Below are 8,756 nucleotides of genomic sequence, written 5' to 3'. Positions count from 1 at the left end.
TTGACGTGCTTTGAAAATATGAGTCGGAGCAGTTCCTACTCCAGTTCCTGGAGAAGACCATCAGGCTTGGTAAAGTAGAGGGTCAGTCAGAAAGAAGAAGTCCTCCCCAAGCGGCGGATTGACATAGTGGCAAAGCAATGGAATCAAACACAGCAAGGCTTGCTCCGATGGAGCAGGGCTGAGCAGCATTTCATTTTGCTATAGGGTTGCTGGGCGTCAGGCCAACTTGAGAGCACCTAGCAACCGCAAGAAAGACATTTTTATTTATCATTCATATTACAGAACTAAATTTCTGAAAAGAGAATGATTCTTTAATAGCTCCACCATAATGACATCACACCATAGATGCTTTGCTATGAGAACATAACATTTTCTGAAGCATTGTCTCATGGGTACCAGGTGATTAATATAGACTGTCCAAAGGGAATAGGTTAAGAACTTGAGAGGCTGGGGTCTGCATTCAGACTGCCTAGGTCCTAGGTTCATATTTTGGCTCCATCATCGACTTATAATGTACCAGTAAAATTGAGCAAATTACTTTGCTCAAGACTTAATATCGCCGTTCCTCATATGTAAAATGAATTTTAAAGAGCCCTTATCATAAAACTGTGTAAGAACAAGCAGTTGAAGGCAAATGTCACTCAAAACAAATTGTTTTAGCAGATCTATTCAGATGGATCTGATGAAGCCAATGTGCCATGAAAAAATTATTTACGGAGTCTGACAGCACAGTTCTGAAGTAGGTAAAAACTAATTGAATTCAATCTTCTTGAGGATGTAGAATGAAAGTAAATTATTTTCTGTCTGTCTATCTATCTATCTATCTATCTATCAATCTATCAATCAATCAATCATCTATCTACATATCATTTCCTATCTATCTGTCTGTCTAAAACAGCAGTTCACAACCTGTGGGTTGCTACCCCTTTGGAGGTCAAATGACGCTTTCACAGGGGTCGCCCGGTTCATGACAGTAGCAAAATGACAGTGATGAAGAAGCAACAAAAATATTTTTATGGTTTGGGGGGTCACCACACATGAGGAACTGTGTTAAAGAGTCACAGCATTAGGAAGGCTGGGAACCACTTGTCTAAAGGATCGGGTGAATTTAATAAAATATGAGGCAATTAAATAATACCGAATTTTCAATGAATTTTGACAACTATTATATTTTTCTGTATCTAACAAAATACTGGAACATACCAAGCGACATATTTTATTAATTGTGGAGCCATTGCCAAATTTCGTGCAAATGATATTAAAATCGTAATCAAATATCGCTATGCTCTCCCTAATCCTTTCATGTATTGGGAGGCAAGGGTTAGTGGACCTTGTTATTTTAACAATCAAGAGCAAGTTGGAGTTAGCGGATGGTCCCTAGAATATCGTTAGGATTCATCATAGAAGCAGAGGAAAGAACGCCACTTACCAAATATCAAATTTCAAAATTTATCTCTTCATCATGAGAACTTAATGATCATAATAATAAGATGTAACACTTTATAATCCTTAATTAGTTAATCTACAAAACATCTTTGTGAAGTAAGAAAGGGTCATTACCCCTATTATTATTACTCAGAGAATGAATAGATAAAACAATTGAGATTTAAACCAGGCTTTCCCAATATCAAATGTTCTACTTACTTGGGTGACTCAGGAAGGAAAAAATACATATAGTAATGAGGATTAGAATTCAATGTCTGTGATTAAGTATTCAATGACATCTTTTGCTTCCTATTTGCTTTAGAAACATTTGAAGCCACTCTTCCATTCATGCTTGGTCCCTATAACTAGTCTTGTCCCGGAAACACAAGACATAGTCCTTATTATTTGCAAGAAATGTATTGTTTTTGAGGGATTAGTGACTAAGAGAAGGTTTTGATATTCGTATATTCTAATCTACAATCAAATCTTCACTATCACATACCATATGTATGACATTAGAAAATTTATTTTGCCCTTGAGCTTTATTTTACCCATCTATGAAATAGAAACTCTTTGACATGCTGTTATTAGGAGGATCAAATAAGAGAATAGCTACATAAGCAACTGGTGTATTGTCTGAAACACTGCAATAGTAATAAGGACCAACTATAGTTTTTTAAGTTGGAGATTCCCAGTGGATTACAATTGGCTTGGAAACACATATTTTAACTTCATGTGTTATATTTTCAAGCCAAGAGCTTTACCGTCCCCATCATATCTTTGATACAGTGAGGAAATTGTCTGAAAGCAAGGGACTCTAGGAATTTCTCTGTATTCCTGTGACCACTCAGCTGAGATCAGCTTTCTCTTGCTCCCGGTTTTTCTTTTCTTTATGATGTTTCCTTATGATTGAAATATTTTATGTGACAGTACACAAAAATTGCTTTCACCGTGTGACTCTGAAATATCAACTCTACCGCCTCCCGTAAAGAGTCACCTTCATAATGTGCTGAGGTGATGAAGGTCATGGGTAAAAGGCAGGCTCAAGTGTGACTTTCTTAGCACTTAGGACCAATCCATTATTACGAATACCACCCTGCAGAGCCAAATTACAGAAGTGCGGCCAAACCCAACCCAGACAGCAAAGCGAAGGAAAGGCGCTGGCTGACCACGCTTTACAAAGGAAAGGTAGCAGGGAACACGACACCGTAGGCCTACATGCGAGTCCCTTTCTCACTTCTCTGCATGTGTGTTCGGTTATCTTGTGCCAGTAACAGAAGGCTCTACTTCAAAAGGATCAAGCTCCTTAGAAAAAGATCCCAAAGGCTGATAATCAACTCCCCCATGTTAAGCTTAGTCATCTCTTTCTGTCAGCATCCCAGTATTTTTTAGCACCAACAAAAAACTGTTCGAGGCATCGAGGAGCCCTGGGAGTCCATCTAGATTTATAGTGGTTCTCAACCTCCCTAGTGCCGCGATCCTAGTGCAGTTCCTCAACTCCCGCCGCCCCCCCCCTCTAAAATTATTTTCATTGCTATTTCATAGCTGTAATTTTGCTACTGCTATGAATCATGAAAGAGTCATTCGACCCCCAAAGGGGTTGAGACCCACAGGCTGAGAATCACTGGAAAGATCTGGAAGCTCTCTGGCAAGTCACACATATCCTACGTTGCTCTTGGGTTCCCATCTTTTCATTGCTTCAAATCCCCATGCAGGCTTTTTTCGAACCACCTGTGAATTCTTTGTAAAGGCTTTTACAAAGTAGTGGTAGATTGCTTTGGTGATTTTAACACCAAGCTCCGAGTAACCCGCTGGTTCCTCAGCTTCTCAAGATCCCACTAGGGGGCTCAAACCCATCACTGACTCCAAATTACCCAGGGCTCCTTCCACGGTTTCATTGGGGGTTGATCACTTTGAGATGCTTCTTCATTCAATTTACCTTTCCTGGAGGAGTTTCCTCTTTTCTTCCTGAATCTTACGGTTGAGGTTTTCTCTTCTGTATACTTTCTGTGCAATTCTTGAAATTTATTCCACATAGTTAAGGAAAGCCCAGAAGGACACTCTTCATAGGCATTGATATTTGTTTCTGCCTTTGGTCCCTCTGTCGGTAACTCAGAGATTTCGGCATTTCTAGTCATCTGCTCTTCATTCACGTCCTGTCAGTGAAATCCGGAGGGTGCTAAGGTAGCTTTGTCTTCAGGATTCGACTCAACATCACTTTCGTTTAGGCCAGGTGGTAGTAACCCACTCCACCTCTGTCCAGGGACTGGTTGCCCTGCAGCCATGACTGCTAGTTGGTGACCACCTTCCAACTGGACCACCAAGCCCTTCCAAAAATGCTATTTGCCCTATGGGATTTGGGTGTTGGGCAGTTGACATGGCCAGATAAATCCAGAAAACATCTAGTACCACAACTCCAAATTGCTGACTTTTAAGAAGTTTGTGCATGGCCACTGTGTTAGACAGGGTTCTTTAGAGAAACAAAACCAGAACGCTAATACTTTTATATATATTTATACAGATAGATAGATATATAACATAAGAAATAAACAGTTAGTTAAATTAAAAAGCAGTAAAATGGCTCAGTGCAGCTCACTCCCGTGAGACAGTTGTGAGACACTGACAGTCCTTCAAGTCTTGAGGGCCGCCGGGTAGTCCTCTGTAGAGCAATTCAGACTGTCTGGACACAGGCAGCAAACAGCAAGGCAGGTCACCAACAGTCAGCCAGATGACAGGGTCCGACAGTCCCCAGCTCCTGAGATGTAAATTCCAATGGTATGTCAAAAACAGGTCTTGAAGGAACCTCAAATTACAGTGACACAGTCCATGGGTTAGGTGTCCCACAGGTAGTGTAGCTTGCAAATGGAGGCAGAGAACAAGCAAGGCGGCCGCACACTGGTCCAATGATCAAAGAGCAAGAGACAAAAAAGGCAAGGCTCACCAAGCTATTATCTCTCCGCCCTTGTGTTTATCGGCCAGGTTGGCACAATAAACTAACTATCTCACCACGTTCTTATTTTTGCCCCAGGAAAGGAAGGAAGTCAGCAGTAGTCTTAACCGGGAACACTCAGAAGAGCAGAGTTCCTCTGGACCCTGCAGGCCTTTCTGTGGGACAATAGGAGAGTCAGAGGACTTGGCCTTCTCTCTTGGTGGACCCAGCTTATTAACATTTCTGTTTTCCCAATCCAGCTTTTCCATGTGAGTTTGTGGAATGTCTCTGACACTTACAGGCCTCACCTCTGGACTTCTTTTTTTAGGGATTCCTTATCAGTTTGCCAACATTCCCAAGAGGGAATTTTCCCATCATTGGCACTAACTCTGGGCACACTCTATTCTGGGATTTTATTATTAGAACATTTTCCTTTGCTCCTTTCAGAGCTTCAAATACACTAGCCACTCATTCACTCTCATTATTTTTCAAAACTCAGACAGATTTGCTCATTTTCTAGCAGTTTATATTATTTTAATATTCTTTGCTAACACAACACTTCAAAGGCATCAATTCATTTTTTCAATAGTATATTAGCTGAGGGTTTACATTTCATATCCTTCACTTGGTATTCCACAGTCTAAATTACTACTTGAACTGCTCCAGATTACCTCTTCCCATTCCTTAATTTTCCTTCTCCCACCATCTTTTATCTCCCACTTCACCCAAGTCAACACCCATCAACTGCCTAGTCCATTGCTTCATCCTTCCCCTTTGGCAAACTTCACAGTCTGGTCCTTTGGGTATGAAAGTCTTTATCTTGTCCTCCCCTCCCTTCCCCTACCCCTTATAACAGTGATTTCATACAGTAATTGACTTTTGTGATTGGCTAATTTCATTCAGTGTAATGTGCTTCAGGTCTATCTATGCATGCTATGAGGTATTTTGTAGTTTCCTCATTTTCTTTTTGTTGTTGTTGTTGTTTATGCTCAGTGCCAGAGTTTCTTGATCCCTTCTTCTCCTGAAGGACATTTAGGCTGTTTCCATCTTCTTGCTATTCTGCACAGTACTGTGATGAACATGGCTATGCATATGTCTCTTTGTGTTATAACTCTTACTTCTGTAGTAAGGGTTTTTGCTTAAACATACAGAATTTCTATTTTCAGTTGTTTGAGCTTCCCACAGTGGCAATACATATGTACAGTCCTACCAGCAATGTTTGACTCCTCATTCATTATTATTATTCCATCTTTAGTAAAAATAGCAGTGTATTTTTGTAACATAAGATTGACTGATTTATAGATTCATGGAATCTTTTCAGTTAAAGACTGCAGATGATTTAGTCGATTTAGGAATGCATCATGTTCTGAGTTCTTTATTTCTCTACCACCACTTTACCTGCCACCTCCCAAAACCCTTATTCTACTTGCCATCCCTATGGGTTCATTAGTCTTAAATTTAATGTACCAAAAGCAGAGAAACATGTAACTCAACTTCAACAGGTGGCCTCTGATGCTATAACTCCTCTGAGATACACCCTAATGTGAATGAACAAAAACAAAAACAAACCTGAAACAAAGCAAAACAAAAAAATACAGAAAATGTTGAAAACCATCCAGATCAGGTCCAGCATGCATCAGAGTGGGGGCGGGGGTTGGATCATCTGACAGAGTTTTAACTGGATAAGGAAGATCCAAGGAGAATGGCTGCCTTTGAAGTGTGCTGCTGGTGAAGAATACTGAAAGCACCAGGAATTGTCACAAGAAGAAATCAATCGTCTTGGAAGAAGTACAGCCAGCATGCTCCTTAGAGGCAAGGATGAGGAAGACTTTATCACATGTACTTTGGACATCTTATCACGAGTGACCTGTCCCTGGGGAGGGACATCCTGCTTGGTAAAGTGGAGGGGCAGTGGAAACCAGGAAGGTCCTCAATAAGACAGATGGACACAGTGGCTGGGACAATGGACTCAGTGAGGGACAATTGTGAGGATGGCGAAGGACCATGCAGTGTTTTGTTCGGTGGTTCATAGGGCCACTATAGGTTCAAACCGACTCGATAGCACCTAACAACAGCAACTACTACTTTACCCTGGACAAGATGTATCAATGCAGTGGCTGCATCAATGGGTCCAAAATTACAATAATTGTGGGGATGGTATAGGACCAGGCAGTGCTTTGTTCTGACCTACAGGATCAAGCATAATGTCCTTCTCCAGGTACTGGTCTCTGCTGCTAACATGTTAAGGAGCACTCTGGTTATACTTCTTCTAAGACAAATTTGTTTGTTATTCCGCCAGCCCATGATAATTTCAATATTCTTCAACAACATAATTCCAATGCCTTAATTCTTCTTCAGCCTTCCTTCTTCACTGTCCAGTTTTCACATACGTAGGAGACAATTGGAAACAGCATGGCTTGGGTCAAGTGCACCTGAGTCTTAAAAGTGAATTCCGCTCCCCCCCACCCCCGAACATTTTGAAGAGGTCTAGTGCAGTAGATTTGCCCAATGCAATACATTGGCTGATCTATTTTTTGGTTGTTTTCTTGACTGCTGCTTCCATGAATGTTGACTTTGGTTTCAATCACAATCAAATCCTTGGCAACTTCAATATTTTCCCCATTTGTCACGATGCCATCTCTCGGTTCAGATGTGAAGATTTTGATAGACAATTGGAATATCAAGAATGTGAAGAAAATTTGAGTTTTCACCAATATTTGCTCATTCTCCCTAAATAGTAATACATTTTTCCACTCTGAAGATGTAGGATTTGTTCACATAAGCGGTTTCTTCAATGATGCATGAGACAATTTATAGTAGAAGATCTAAAAGCCAAGCTTGACTTGCTGTGCTCCTTATTGCCCCCCTCAAAGGAATATTAGTATTCTAGACAGAAGCTACGGTATTTGCCTGGGTCCTGAAGGGAGCTCATAGACAACAGAGTGTTGGCTGACCCTTGACATACATGTAGTCCGGGTAAGAAACAAGTCTTTATTGTAATCGTGGGGCTTCTTTGTGATTGCAGCAGATAGCTTGCTGTTGTAACATCCTTGACTGAATCTTCCTTTTTATCAGTCTCAAGATGAGCTCTCCTTAAAGTCTTTAAACACACAATTTCCTTGGATTTCTTTGATCTCTCCAGATGGAGTTTACTCCCAAATTGTGAAACAGATACAATATTATTTTAATTTTTACTTCCGGAAAGTAGAACTATACCTAGACTATACTTAAAATGAACAAAATGACACAATGAGAGTCATTTTATCATAAAATTAAAATCCTCTGAGCCTCAAAGAAAGAAACACTCTCAGTATTTGATTATGGAGAACCAGTAGTTTTTACAGGAATCCCAAGAGATTTAAAAAAATTAGTGGTGACCTCTGACACATGTGGGAAATTTTTATTTTTCTCTTCATGCTTAAATACTTTTCAAACTTTCTATAGCGAGTATATACATTACTTTTTATAATTTGAATTGCAAAGAATAGTTGGATGTGAAGTAGGTAATATGATCAGAAGGTTAGGCATGTAATACAAACAAGATAAAAGAAGTAAAAAGAGGAACTTATTTCAATCATACAGGTGACAAGGTAGCAATAGGGCAATGGTGACTAAGTGGTAGAGTTTTTGTCATTCATGTGGGAGAACTGGGTCTGGTTCCAGGACAATGCACCTCATGTAAGGAACAGGCTAATCCCTACCTACCCATGGGGGTGACACAGGGCTTCCTAGGTTCTATTGTCATTCGTAAAATACTGAACCATGCAAGAAGCATCAAAAGAAGAGGAAAGGATTATACAGAGTTGATGTATCAAAATTTATTGGCCAACAGTCTACCATTTCAGAAGGTGGCATCTGCTCAAGAATACTGACCTTGAAGGAGGAAGTCCCAGCGGCAATGAAGGCAATAGCTCTAGCAATTGACGGCGTACCATCTGAGAAGTTTCAACAAATAGATGCCAAATTGGAAGCATTTATGCCAAGAAATTTGGAAGACAACCTGGCCAAACAACTGGAAAGATCTGTATTTGTGCCTATTCCAAAGAAATGCGATCCCATGGAATGCACAAATTATTGAACCATATAATTAATATAACAAACAAAATAATAAATATAATGTATGATTGATCAAGGATTCATGAGGGTGGAAAGGTTGGGGAGGGAGGGGGAAAAAGAGGAATTGTTTTGGAAATGGAAATTGTTTTGGAAATGTATGTACAAGTATGATGGATTGTTGTAAGATTTGTAAGAGGCCCCCAATAAAGCGATTAATTAAAAAAATGAATGGATAAAGAAACTATGATACATACACATAATGAAATACCATGCAACTTTAAGACTATCAATGAATCTACAAAACATCTCATAATATGGATGAACCTGGAGTATATTATGTTGAGTG

General features: G+C 39.9%; 1 pseudogene; it reads right to left on the bottom strand.

Annotated features, from left to right (window-relative positions):
- Nucleotides 1–3,078: 3,078 nt before the first annotated feature.
- LOC115873994 lies at nucleotides 3,079–3,710 on the bottom strand (annotated as a pseudogene).
- Nucleotides 3,711–8,756: the final 5,046 nt, after the last annotated feature.

Source organism: Echinops telfairi, unplaced genomic scaffold (assembly GCF_000313985.2).
Source record: "Echinops telfairi isolate 266 unplaced genomic scaffold, ASM31398v2 ScPeMD7_7473;HRSCAF=8511, whole genome shotgun sequence".
Classification (NCBI taxonomy): domain Eukaryota; kingdom Metazoa; phylum Chordata; class Mammalia; order Afrosoricida; family Tenrecidae; genus Echinops; species Echinops telfairi.
This window is presented reverse-complemented; position numbering and strand designations above follow the sequence as displayed.